Consider the following 15,409-nt stretch of genomic DNA (forward strand, 5'->3'; position numbering starts at 1 on the left):
GAAACCAGGTCTAGTCTGTCCTCTATTGCCACACTCCACCATCACTTGATCGGCCTTGAGGGAACATAAGCACCGCCCCTCCCTTGAATCAGTGCTTGGTATCTTTTAGATTGGGTTCCAGGTGCTGGGTTGTTGTTCCTAAGCTATAGTCTGACTGGGGTTCACGGGCTCGTGTTCCCTTGTTCATTGGATCCCTTTTTGTATTGCTCCAATTCCCTGCCCCTCCCTCCCCTCTTTACTTTGTTAGACTTCACGTCCTTTCCCTGTACTTTGCACCTTGCTCCCTGGAGCTCTTTGACTCGTTACTGTTGTTTTGAGGAGCCGAGGTAAACCGGGGCTCCAGTTTACTCGGCTACCAGTAGAAGTAGAAGAAGCGTTTGTGTGCGCGCTGAGAAGAGACTCTTACCGGTGCCTTCGGTAGCTACACTGAAGCAGCGCACTCGGTATCCGCATTTTGTGTAGGCAGTCCGCCTCTTTGTGTGCCGCTTGGGCGTTTTCTGCCGCGCTGGGCAGAGCTGCAGACGCTGCCGATCCCGGAAGAGAGAGTTAGTTGTTGGTCTGAACTCTACCTGTTCGAAGACGGAAAGACACTTATGGACATTCGTTTGGGGGTTTTTTATGCCCATGGACATGGCTTTTTCCCCCTAGAGTCCCTGATTAGTACATTTTGTTTGCCGAGTGCAGTCTCCCTTTAATTGGCCCCTTTCTGGAACTGGAAGCTCCTACCCACTTTGGAGTTTCATTCTCCTTGTTGCAGAGACCTCCCTGAAAGCGGTTCCTGTATCATCCTCTAGTAAGGAGATCGTGTTTTGTGTATGGTGGAGTGTGGTTATGGGACAGGGTGGAAAGGGAGGGTATAAGGAGAAATAGGATTCAGGACTGATTATGTGTATCTTGTATTCCTAGATACAGAGGCGTGGAGGTGGAGGTCGGATATCGTAGTCCAGTCCAGCTTGGGGTGAAACCTTTGGACGTCCCTTTCCTTTGTTTTACTTTCCGGTCCCCTGTCCTGGACTCGAGTGCCTTCTTATGGTTTTTTACTTCATGAGTCGCATTTGAGTCGGGGTAGTGGATTGGGCATACATCGTTCCTGCAGTGTCTGGGCCAGTGGAATCCAACATACAGAACTGAAGAAATCTACGAACATTACAGTGTTCATCCACTGCATTCTAAAGAAGTGATGGGGAATACTATTAAGTTATTCCAAATGATAGAAGCAAAAGGAAGTCTCATTAGTGTATGGGGAAAAAAGCTTGGAAGCTCGTTGTTTCCCTCAATTGTTTGCCACAGGAAAAGGAGGATGATATGATGACCGACCTGTGCAGATTCCTGCAACTGAATACCGGACATCAAGATTATGTGCAGAAGATCCAACATTTTGACAATGTATTCTGTATTTGTTTCATTTTTTGTATGAAAGTGATTTGTCTGGACCTTCTTATGCAGTAAACCATATATTGAAAACAGGTGTACATCTGCAAAATGTTTCGGCAAAGGAATTTATTGATAAAGTACTGCAGAAAGATAATGTTTTGGAATCTCAGCTAATTATTCTCATGGCGTGTCAGCGTGGTACTAATGAGTACTGGTACCGTCGTCATGGAGAACTGAAATGTATTCTAAGGAATATAGGAACTCCTACATGGTTCCTTACTCTAAGCTGTGCTGAATATGCTTGGGATGATTTACTTCAATTTCTTCGAGAGGCAAATCCAAATATACTAAATATTGAATAAAAGGCACCCGGAGAATTGTGCTCTTTGGATCCAGCTAATGTATGCAGGTATTTTATTTTATTATAATAGATTTGAACTATGAATCTTTTATCACTATTAAAAAAAATCCTCCTCTTGGAGAGGTTATGGATTTCTTTTGAAGAAAGGAGTATCAAGCAAGAGGTGCTCCTCACATAAACATGCTAATATGGATCAAAGATGCTCCGAAATTTGGTACAGGCTCAGGTGATACTGTGTTGTCTTTTATTGAAGAATATGCTACATTTGATGTACCCAAAAAGTACACAAGAAAAGGACTTAAGACAACAAGTCTTAAGATTCCAAAGCCATCGTTGTTGGAAATACTGTCGTCGAAAGTACAAATCTAAGGACAAATTTTACACCAAATGCCGTTTTGGATTTCCACGTCCAGTAATATCGAAAGGAAGAGTGAACAGTTTTATGTCATCTTTGCGACATACTATCACAAGAAAGTCTCCAAAATATACCTACAACTTAAGAAGAAATGAAGAGTCAAAATACATAAATGACAATAACCCAGTCATTTTGTCCATGTGGAATGCTAATATGGATATTCAAAATGTTGCAGACAATTCCATTGATGTTGCTCAATATGTAACATCGTACATAACAAAATCAGAAAAGACGGAGTTGAAGGAAATGTGGGAAGAGATTTCCCACGAGAAGAGTCTAAGTTAGATGTTATCTCATCGAGAAATTGGAGCTTATGAATGCTCGGATCACATATCATCTGCAAGTCTATACTCCAAATGTAGAAGAATCATTTGGGTCAGTCTAGGTCTTGCTGCAACACGATACCGAGTTTTTAAATTTGTACAAGAAATTGCATATTTAGCTGAAAAAGATCCAGAAAGTACAGCTATTGTGAAAACAAATATGTTGGATACATATTATCCAAATATAAGTCATCATCTTGAGAACATTTGTCTCTATAAAGTGCTGCAAAACTATATTTTTAAACAGAATATTACAGAAAAGATCAATATTGGTATTTATTCTGTGACTGGTTCTGAAGTATGTCTGGTGAAAAAAAGAAAAGGACATTTGATTAATCACCGTAAACTGAGTTGTGAAACACCTGACAAAAGAGAATTTTACTATTTAGCTCTTTTGCAACGTTTCAAGCCATGGCGTTCAGAATTGGAATTACTTGGAGATTTCGAGAGCTATGAAGATTCCTTCAATGCAACTAAAGATACTATAGAATGTCCTGTTTTTGCTAATTATGTAAAAATGTTGAATGATGAAATTGAGCAAGAAGCTACAATTGCAGCTGAGATTGCTAGAGACAGTTCGCAAGAGAGTCAAACTTCTGCTCCATTGAGTCAGAACTCACTCGGAGAACCAATTGTTCAAAATGAAGCAGCAACTGCTATGGAAGAGGTGGAAACAGCAATGTATCAAGTTCAAGAAGATGTAACAAAATTAGGAAACTTGGAAGAACAACTAAATCTTGAGCAGAAAGAAATATATGAGCAAGCAAGAGAACAGATTTACCATGGATTACTTCATGAGACGAAAGAGTGCTCTTGTTCATCATTTGAACCTATCCACATGTATGTGAGTGGACAAGCTGGAACAGGCAAAAGTTTTTTAATTAAAGTAATCCCAACTTTTCTACAGAAAACAACTGACTCGCATTTGTCTTGTGTTGTCACTTCCCCAACTGGATTAGCAGCCCACAATATTAAAGGAATTAATTTACATTGTTTATTAATTCTGCCAGTATAGCATGACAACAAATTACAATACCACAAGCTATCTGGAGAAGCTTGTCTCGAAGTTTCAAGAGTCTTGAGGAAAATGAAACTTCTCATTGTTGATGAGGTAAGCATTGTATCAAACGTAATGCTGGCCTTTGTGCATTTAAGAATAAAGCAAATTCTTAAAACAGAGTATGACGTATTATTCGAAGGAAAACACGTCATAGTTTTTGGAGATCTTCTACAACTTACTCCTGTAAAAGGACAACCAGTGTTTTAAAACACTGGCGCATGAAGATACCAGAAAGTCTTTGGGGAGCATTGGAAATATAAACATTTGGTCATATTTTGAGTATAAGGAACTTATTACAAATATGCAACAGGCAAATGATGCTGATTATGGAACTATTCTTCAAGATATAAGAATTGGAAAAATGACTGAAGATGGCAAACAAGCTTTACAGAGACGATTACTTTCCAATTTGTTTCCAAGGGAAACTGTAGAGAAAGAAAGAAACAAGATGAAGTTGCGCCTGCAAGCAAAAAGAAAAAGGACAGTGTTGAAGAGAATGGTGGTTATCGGTTTGAAAATAGTTCTGGTGTCAACTGCTATGCTAATGTAGATGTTAATGTTGTTTTTGTTCTTGAAAGTTTGCAACAGCAAATTGTTGAAAATCGGGACGAAAGATTCTGTTCATTGTTGTATTCTGTTTAAGAGAAATGTAGTAGTGATAAAAGTAAAATACAAAGTGTTTCTGATATTCGAAATGTTTTGGACATATGTTCTGGTACTAGCCAATTTACTCACAATATCCAGCAAGATTGTCAGGAATTTTTAATGTTTATGCTTGGTGTTCTGGAAGATGAAGGTATAGATATTGAAAACCTTTTTGGGCTTTCTTTTAAATGACACCATGACTGTCAAAATTGTTTGTTTACATGTAGAACTAATATAGACACTGAAAGATTCATATATTTGACTTTACCTGACTATGAATCAGTATCTTTTAACAATCTAATTAGAGGAGCAAGTCAAAACATGGAGTGTAGCCAATGTAAATCAGAAATGTCATCAACATTATTTATACAAACATATGGACAGTATGTAATTTTAATGCTGCAATCTTGTAGAGGAAGAAAATTGGAAACTTGAATTAAACATTTTGTAGCTGGTCAAGTTTCAATATCAGGAAGAACTTTTGTAGCTGTTGCAATTATTTTTCATGATGGACCTTCTACAACATCTGGACATTACACTGTTTATTTAAAATATCTGAAAGGTTGGAAATATTGTAATGATAGTCAATTCGTTTTTAAGCAACGTTTTCCCAAATTCTTACCTAATATTTTTAAAGCCAAAATTTTAAGATCAAAATTTGGCCTTTCAGGATTACTGCTGGTAAGGTAGATTAGTCTGGTGTTGTAGAGTATTTTGTATGTGAGGGTGAGGAGCTTTAAGGTGATCCTTTTGTTGATATTGAGGCAGTGTAGGTGTATCAGGAGGTGGGTGATGTGGCTGCAACAGGGGACATTGATGATCACTCAGGTGGAGGTTTTTTGGATGTGTTGTAGTTGTTGTAGGTGTTTGGCTGGAATTCCTGTGTAGAGTGTTTTGCCACAGTGTAGACTGCTGCTGATGAGGGCCTGTGTCACTGTTCTTCTTTTTTTGGTTAGGTTCCACTTGTAAATGTTGCGGAGCATGTGGAGGGTGTTATAGCAGTACGAGGAGACAGTGTAGACTTGCTTACAAACGGAGAGGGAGGAGTTGAGGATGAATCCTAGGTTGTGGACATGGTTGGTAGGTGTTGTTACTGTCCACAACGTTAGTCAGCTATCAGGAGTCGTCCGAGGCTGAGGGGGTGGGTCTGAGGATGAGTACCTTCATTTTGTGCGAGTTCATGTTTAGAGAGCTGCTCTTTATGTAGTTGCTGACGTCCTTTATTGTGTCGTGGAGGTTGCTTTTGGTGGTATGTGGCTTCCTGGTGAGGAAGAGGATGAGCTGGGTGTTGTTGGTGTAGGAGATGTTGTTGAGGTTGTGATGGTGGGCTACTTGTGTGAGGGTGGCCATATAGATGTTGAATAGTGTCGAGTTGAGGGATGAGCACTGGGGGACCGAGCAAATGATGTTGGTGGTTTTGGATCAGAATGCTGGGAGGCAGATGCTCAGGATTACTATTGAATAATTTCCAAAGTAAGAATTTGACACGTACTATTTAGCCGTGCAGAAAAGTATGTGACACCAATTACGAGTTTTTGTTGTATATTTTGTCAGTATATATTTGTAAGTAACATTATTTTCAGTGTATAAAAATTAATCATAATGTTTTGTTATTTTATGATTGTTAGAGATGTTTCATATTTACGTAAAAAATTGCTCTTACAAAAAAACATTTATGATACGTTTTATTTCTATTTTTTAGATTGTTATTGAGAATGTTTATTACGATAATCTTATTGATTGTCTTCTTTTTTTTTGCCCTCTGTTATGTGATGATTACTATTGAACTCACTGTTTCTAGTGAAATTCAATATATTCTAAGAACAGCAAACAAGGCAAATGTAATACTCTACAAATTATTTTGTGTTGTTAAAGAAATATTGTAACTGTATTTTTTGTGTCTTTCACAGATGGCAAGTTAATAATACATACTTTTTTTTATTATTTATTATGCTTAAGGTGAGTACAAGTAACTGTTAAAAATGGTCAATGGAATGTGCTTCAACCAAGCTGAAGTAATAAAACATGGATGGAGAACATAAGTGTGTGACGATGGTTTGTAGCTTTTAAAGACATTTCAAAAAATGATATACTGAGTGTACCTGTCAGAACCTGATATCAATCAGTGGATACGATAATGACTTATCTAAAAAGTAGCTGGCGCAGGAGAGATTAAGTATCCGCAAGGAAACAAACTTGGAGTGGTTTAGTGGAATGGAGGAATTCTAAGATGGCCGCCTCGAGGAAAGACGCGGTGGCGGTCTAGTCATTTACCACACACCTGTGGGGATTCCTTGGTGAGGCGCGCTCTCCCTAACGAGTGCGCACTTCACCTAAGACATTCCCGAGTTCAGACCCGTTTTCAATTGCTCCATACATATTCCTGAAGAGAAAGCACAAAGGTTGCAGATAAACACTAGAGGAGAGGTTAGTTTGAAAGACCAAGGAGTAGGTAATTAGTAGCGTTAGACTAAATTATAGATAAGGAATAAAGATAGAGTAGGGTAGGTTATTAAATAATTGTTCTTTGTTAGTTTCCGTTATGTATCCATGTCAATGATACAAAGATGGTTTATATATTTTATATAGATTTGAAAAACTTAAAATATAAATATACTGAGTGTTCCAGTATTCTTTGCATTTCACTATAACACATGTACTAGTTTGGACCAGCTAAGGTGAATAGAGATATTGTACTTTTTTTACTACTGCATTTTAAAATAACAGCCTGTTTTTTTTCCGATAGTGATACGGAGTGACTGGTTTTGTAATTTGAGAAATTTTAAAACTGAACGTTCATATAAATAATTATAATTATATAATGTTATAAAGTAGTTGAGAATGGTATTTATATAACATATATTAAAGGGCAAATTAGTTGATAAAGCTAGTTTTGTGTTCTGTATTAGGAATAAAGATAAAATAAAGTGTTTATGTTTTTGTAGAAGGAGGTCAGCATAACAAATTTACATGGAAAATCAAGAAAACTATATGGAACACGATTTTGAAAATACTAACACTGTCGTAGAAGAGATGAACATATCTTTTATGAGCAACGTTATTGAAGTGGAAGAAATGAATGCTGGAGATATCAGGTGTGACTTTCTTGATGAAACCTTGGATGATGCTTTTGTGGAAGCATTAGATGAGATTGAGATTCATCAGATGACTTTTGAAAATGATAACCAGGAAAATGAAATACCTGATGAAATTATATTAGAAGCTGTATTAACTTATAAAATGTTACAAGAATACATGTATTATTATATAATAATAATGGTTTGAGACACTCTGCTTCCAGAATTGTAATCATTTAGCTACTACACAAGTACTCATGGTGCAAAGTGGGCCTTAGGGTATGGACTGTTTCAAACCCTTATAGACAACAAATTTATTTTTTTTATGCACCGGCAAACTTGTCTTTTATAGGTTCTATTCCCCAGTCTGTATCATTAGACGTTCACTAAACACTCTCACACTACTGTTTCAATGTTCTAGTGAATCATTCAGCGGTATGTGCTTATGTATATACTATTCTAAAAGTGAAGCTGCTATACATTTAGCCAGACACTCTTACTTTCACTCTCACTTGGCAGTTTCACATTCACCATACACTACTAATGAATTCATTTATTAATTTATGAACTACACTTTCATTGTGACAAACTTTTACAGACTAACATAGAAATATAGTTCTTTCTTTGACCAGTGAAGGTAGTTCTAAAAAGAACTGTTTTATTTGTCGTTTTAGTTTTCTATTTTTTTTGTATTTTTTCAACAAGTTAAAAAAAATAAATGGAACTGGAAACAAAAAAGAGTGGAACAGGAACAAAAAAGTTAAAAATAAAATTAATGTTTTGGGCAACAGTGCTCTTCTTTCCTCTTCACAATGAGATCAATAGACTGCTGATTGTAACAAAGTAATTTGTTGCAATATTTACAATGAAATTTCAGATCTGCACAATAATAGGATGCGGACTGCTCGGAGGAGGTGGTGGTGCAGTTGAGGTAGTAGGAACTGCAGGTTGAGGATTCTCCTGCAACGTTTGTGTTGCCATCCTTGCATAGTTATTTGCATGCAAATTTTTGACATGGTGAACCATGCTGGCTGTACTGAAAGAGAACATTTTAGTGGGATAAGCCCTGGAAAGAGTAACCTCACGGATCTTGCAAGTTTCTTTCGGTGCATTGACTTTTTCAGTCCCTCAGGCTATGTAAAAAAACTTCCAAATGAAACCTTCTTTTCTCTTTTTCTGAGGTTGCTCAGCAACAAATTCTTCCTCAGAGGAATGTTCTAATGAAGTTTGAAAAAGAGCAGCCATTGTGTAGTTTGGTTCTAAGGATGACAGCTCCACAGAATAGAGGCTTCTCTCGAGAAAGTCCAAGTAGAATGATCAAAATTGGAAGGGTCTTTCAACAGTTTAAATAGGAAGTATTATGAACGAATCAAAACTTTCCTTTTATGCTCACATGACTTTGCATACGCTTACAGTGCACTTACCGTGCGTTTACGGTGCGAGTACGTATGACGTAGAGTTGCATTTTTCGTAATTGCTTTCAAAAGTAATATACGGTTATTAAAAGTTAAAAAAAAGTATTTTCATGAATACCCCAGATAATGTCTTCCCTTAGTATGTACATTAAATACATAAATATATGTTTTAAACAATTAGAAACGTTGGCGCCGTATGTGCACGGGGTGTCGTACATGACGTCACACGCAAGCGTCGATGCGACGCGTAACGTCAAAACGTATTCATAATGTATGCATTTGTATGTGCAGTGTGTGATTACCCGTACAAAGTATGTGCGATCACCGTACACGTACAGTATGATTATACAAAAAGGAAAAACAAAATATATAGATTTTGATTTTAATATATTGGAAAAAAAATAATGAATACAAATTTTTTAGAATGTTGCTTTGTTATTATTTTACATTAAGAATATGAAATATAACTCAAAAAATGAAATAACTATAAATAATTTTAATAACATTTAGGAAATTAGTATAAAAAGACAGAAATATAATAATGAATACCTTTAAAAATTATCATTTACAAAACCTTTGAAATTCACTGAAAAAACCATAGGTTTCACACCCGTTATAGGGGCTGATTAGGATTGTGGTGAATTTGCATCCTCCGGGCCGGTGGAAGCCACCGCCGGCCCGGAGGATGTGGATTCACCGCTGCGGTGATTGCAAAGACCCCCCGCCAGATTAGGATGGCAGGGGGGGTCATCTGTGGAAGTGAAGACAGGCCGCCGTTTTCCGCCGCTGTCCTGCGGCAGAAAAGCTCTAATATGGTGGCTGTGTCTATCAGACACCGCCAGCCATATTAGGATTCATGCGGAAACATGCTTTTCCACGGTGGAATGCCCCCCTTAGTGCATTGCGGGTGCGCAAGTTATAGTTAGCTAAACTAACTATAACAGGGAAATTTCAATGGTTTGTATGAGTGAAATGTCCAGCTAACTATAACATGTGTGAAAACTATGTTTTTTTCTGTGAATTTCAAAGGTTTTTTAAATGCTAATTCCTAACTATAATGGGTGTGAAACCTATGGTTTTTTGAGTGAATATATATATATGTATATATATATATATTATCTGTTCGCATGTACACAAAATAATAACCAAGGGACGGAGGAATGGAGATAGTCTTTGAACATCGATAATCATAATATCCAATGTTTCAATTCCCAGAATATTGACACAAATGCGAAGGTTGACAGTAAATGTGCACCATATAACAAATTTGATGCTCACAATTTAAATGAATTTAGAGCAAATAAAGGCATCTTTGAATAACGAGCACATTGAAACAATAATGGGGAAAGTTATGATATTGTTGTGAATGTTTCATTCCTTCTAGATGTCCCATAAATGAAAAATGTTATATATGTGACCAAATGATCTGTGAAAATAACAACTTGGACAATTCAATGTTTTTAACTGCACAAGCACTTTTATACAACATTTAACCCACCATGTAAAGTTTGTGGAAAGGACATTCAACATGATGTTGCATACTACAAGATGGCCACCGATTTGGCGAGATTCAGTCCTCTTACTATGTTGTGGAGGAGGTGGGGATAAAATGGTGTTTCTTACTACAATCAGGTTGACACTGACGAAGCCCTAGTGGCGAAACGCGTTTGTCGAGGGGGCAGGGGGTCTGCCAAATAAAATTCTTTTCTTGGACTTTGGAGTGCTGTCCATTTTTCGTTTGAGAGCGAAGTGTGACATATATATATATATATATATATATATATATATATATATTTATTTATATATATATATATATATATATATATATATATATATATATATATATATATATATATATATATATATATATATATACATATACATATATATTCACTGAAAAAACCATAGGTTATAGACCATATATAGTTAGGAATTCGCATTTACAAAACCTTATTTTACTCACACAAAACCATTGAAATTCCATATATAGTTAGTTGCACTAACTATATATCGCGCACCCGCAATCCACTGCTGATGATGTCACATATTACATCATTCATGACATGGTCAGTGACATCACTGATGACATCACTGGTCTGCCTGGAGGTACCTGAAGGTTTTTGTGCACCTTGGGGAGCAAATACAATGCAGGTGTTTTAGGATATTTCACATAGAGGTAAGAAAACTCATCGTCCTCAATTAACCCCCTAGCTTTCCAATCCCGTAATTTATCACCACATGTATTTTTTGACATATTGTAGTCCTCTTTGTTCGCTCTGGCATAATTACGTTCATCAGACAATTGTGCCATGCCTTCTTTAAGGTACATATCAATGGGCCAGACCACTACATTCCCACCTTTGTCGCTATTTTTAATAACCACGTCCGCCCAATTCTCCATTTCCTTTAAGGCAAAGTACTGTTTTTTGTTAAGGTTCCAAATCATTTTAGGCTTCACCTTGTCCATATGTCTCATTTCCTGTATCATTCCCTGTTCGAAGCTGTCAATGTAGCTATTGGCAATTTGTGGAACAAACACCGATCTCGGTTTGAAACCACTGCCACTACTCATACCCACCGAGTCCTCAGTACTGACTAAGTTAAACAAGGCATCATCATGTACATCTTCACAACCTGCTAATAATTGTACTGATTGCAAAAGTTCTGCATCGTTCACATTCAGTGTACTGGGTTTCTCGGTCGTGCCCTCTTTTCTGATTCGAGATTTATTCGCAAACCACTTTTTGAGTTTCAATTTGCGTGTGAAACAAAAAAGATCAATTCGGGCATTGGTGAAATTAAAATTAGACGTAGGACAAAATGAAAGCCCCCTCGACAGTACCTCAATTTGTACAGGTGTTAAAGTGCGTGAAGAAAGATTTACCACAGTCTTGGAGTTTACTTCCTCGCCGCCTTGCCTCGGGTAACCACTCCTACTGGGCTTGAGACCGCGTCAAAGGATTTGCTGCCTCTTCCGCGTCCTCCTCTGCCGCCTCTTCCACGCCCTTTTGATGGGGTGCCTGTCTGACGTTCCTTGGTCATCAGGGCTACTTCCTTTAAAATTAAATCTTTTGCTGGAATCACTTCCAATGTGTCTGAGATGTCACTTTCAATTGACTCAGTGTCATCCACAATTACTGATTTGGTGCCGCTGTCTTTTTCCCGGGTGTGGTATAATTTTTAGTTTTCGCTTTCTTTGTGGCATTTCTTATTTCATCATATCGCTTGGCAAAGGTTAGGATTTGACCCTTGCTGTAGTCGACTTCGTCGCGATGACATTTCCGCTGTTTCTTCTCTTTAATTTCATCCTCAATTTTATTGAGACGTTTGTTCATTTTATCCATTTCAATGGTAAAATATATTTATATATATGTATATCTTTTCTTGGACTTTGGAGTGCTGTCCATTTTTCGTTTGAGAGCGAAGTGTGACATATATATATATATATATATATATATATATATATATATATATATATATATATATATATATATATATATATATATATATATATATATATATATATATATATATATATATATATATATATATATATATATATATATATATATATATGTGTGTGTGTATATATATATTTGTATATATGTATATATATATATATATATATATATATATATATATATGTATATATATTTATATATATGTATATATATATATATATTTATTGATATATATATATATATATATATATATATATATATATATATATATATATATATATATATATATATATATATATATATATACATATATATATTGAGCTAAGTGTATATATTTGTGATAAGGAGATTGATCCTGATGGATTTCATGCATGAATCCTGACCATGCCCTCGAAATCCCATGGCTCAATTATATAAACGGATGCTTCTCGAGCTTGGGAAGATCTGACCTATTTTCCAACCCAGAAACAGTGAATAAGAATGACCTGGGTGGGCAAGGGTGCCCTTTTTCAGATGGAGTGCCTTAGGTAGGGAAGAACGGGAGCTAGTGAAGCCTAGCATATGCAGATGCAGATTTGTCATCCTGAAAACCGTTCAAACCACTGAACCATATCTTTTAAGAATTATAAGTACTCATCTCCTGCTGTTGCAGCCATTTTGTTTATAAACAGTATTATTAACCACATGGATGCTCCACATTTTCCTCTGCTGTGCTGGGCCATAATGCTAATGGGTGTGGTCATGACAAGCTCAGCTCGTCATGAGCACACGCGCACCGTGCCTCATGACAAGCTGAGCTCGTCATGAGCATCGAAGGGGTTAATAATCATTTGCATCACAAAAGCAATACTAATATTAAAATTCAAATTTAATGTATCATTATTTAAACCTGCATTAATAATGTCATACATTTTAAATGGATTATCTTCTAAATTTTAAGTATTTGTTTAACAGATTAATGATTTACCAAAAATACTTATTATTTCGAATATTGTCCCTCAATAAAGGAAATCATATTTTTATATATTTAAAATAAATATTTTATACTTTATGAAACTCCAAGTAATTTAGAAATTCTCTAGATGACATTTTATTCTATTATATTTAAAATTATATATATGTAACATAACGTCATGAATTTGTTTTACTTCATTATTGTAGTAGGTATGGCCATCTACACTGAGAATTAAGTTCAGAAATGTTTATTCTTTCCTGATTTCCCTTATCCAGATTAATACCTCTTTTAAAGATAACTGATCTGGATCTGTTCTGTAGTCTTTGTGATCTACTTTTCTTCAGGCTTAATGACAATTAGTTTGCTAATCCCTTCTTTTCAGGCAGATAAAGCTCCTGGACTGTACCTGAATAATCTTCTTTGGAGTTGAGCTGCAAAATAAACCACTTCAGGGCAGATAATTACATTTCTTGCTTTTCTTCATCATTTCTCGTTCTTGACGTTGTTTCCTACTTTTTACCTCAAATTAGTACTCTTATTTTTAACAACTGCATTGGATTGAAAAGCAAACTTTGAAGGCATTGACAGTCTCCAGTGAGCTTAGAAAGTCCACTTACCTGAATTTTAACCAACTTCACTTATGGTATTTTGCTCCACAAGGACCCTTTCCCTCACACATGCTCCATTTTTCACCCCTAAAGAGACCCTTCTCCTTCCATTGCATCCACCTGTGGATGCCATTACCACCCTGGGTCATGGGGGAAATAGCACAGCTCTTCTGGTGTTTTTGGCTGTTTCCTCCCTCATAAATAGTTTCCTGGTAGTGGGTGCATCTACTTGACAATAGTGAAGCTGCCTTCCTATTAGCAGCCTGCATGACAAAGCTCATTCTCACTTTCCTGCAGGTTGCTTCAGCTTCTTCTTTTGTTCCGACATCCTTCACTGTGGTTTCCACTTTCCCAGGCCAGTACAGTTAGTGTATTCATGTTGTTCTTCCTCGACTGGGCAGCCCACAGGTTCCTGGTGGAGTGGTGTGAAAATGTGGCTATTAGTTGAGAGGGATAGAAACCCTGCTCAAACAATAAGCACAGTCCTTGTTAGGGTGAACCACCAAAGTCACCAAATAAACATGTATTTAAGCATTAGCTTTGCACAAAAGCAGTCAGACCTGGCTTAACTTGGAGGCTGTGTGTACAGTTTTCATCCAACACTCAAATAGCATTAAAGTGAGGACACAATATGAGAAGAATTCCAAACCACTATAGAAAAAAGAGCTAAATGTAACTAAATTGACACAAAAAAACATCCCAGCAGTAGAAGTGGAGGTATGAGTTTTCAAGTGTCCAGGTGAATATAGTGCCAGAAAGTGCAAAGCGCCACTTACATTATCTGGTGGTGCTATAACGGGAGAATATCATAAGTTTAGGCCTACTGTGATTGAATGGGGTTTGGCTGGAGGGACAAAGTAGGCTTCACTTAAGAGTTACCTTCCTAAGTCTGGCATGATGGTTGATGTTCATGATGGATGAGGCCAAAAGGAAGAGGCTGCCAGCAGAAGGTCATTGCAGATGGACAGTCACTGCTGTAGCATGAAGAGCAAGTTGTCACTGGAGATTTACTCTGGCTGTCAACATGAGATGTCACTGTTGGCATGACAAGCAGGCCTTACTGGAGCTTCATATTGGTGATCGTCAGGGACAGTCACTGTCAGTGCAAAGTGCAGGTCCTATTGGACCTTCACATTGGGAGTCTACATGGGTAGGCGATTCTTAGTGTGATAAAGTCACTTCTCAGTCATGAGGAACCCAAAACGTTTAGATCTACGCCCATTTTTCAGGAGTACGTACTGATGACAGCCAGGGGTTGAGGATCTGATGGGCACCTCTTGGGAATCAGAGCTTACTAAGGCAGAGACAGAAAGAAGGCTCAGGTAGGTCCTGAAAAGTCCAGTTGGAGCTGTTCTGCTGGGCATTCACATAGATGCTTCCAAAAGCTTTTTGTCTCCTTGTAAATCAAATAGGAGGCCAGGAAAACAGCCCTTTGAGTCCAAGGAAAGATTGACCAATCTTCCTTCTTCTGATAAGGTCCAAAAATCCCTCTTCAGACACCAAGGTAGCCCTCCTTCTCGATCTTTCACAGACTTAGGAGGATTTTGTGAGACTTTCTGAAGGTACTATTTTATAGCTAGTGCTAGTTTTATTTTTTAACCTACCACCAAAACTAGTTCCAGTCAGTTAGTCCCCTTCATCTGGTACTTGCCCCAAACTGTCTAGGGTGATAAAGGCGGGCCTGGTGTTAGTATCCTTTGTGAGTGCTGCAGGCA

The sequence above is a fragment of the Lissotriton vulgaris genome, chromosome 3_1, assembly GCF_964263255.1.
Source record: "Lissotriton vulgaris chromosome 3_1, aLisVul1.2, whole genome shotgun sequence".
NCBI lineage: Eukaryota > Metazoa > Chordata > Amphibia > Caudata > Salamandridae > Lissotriton > Lissotriton vulgaris.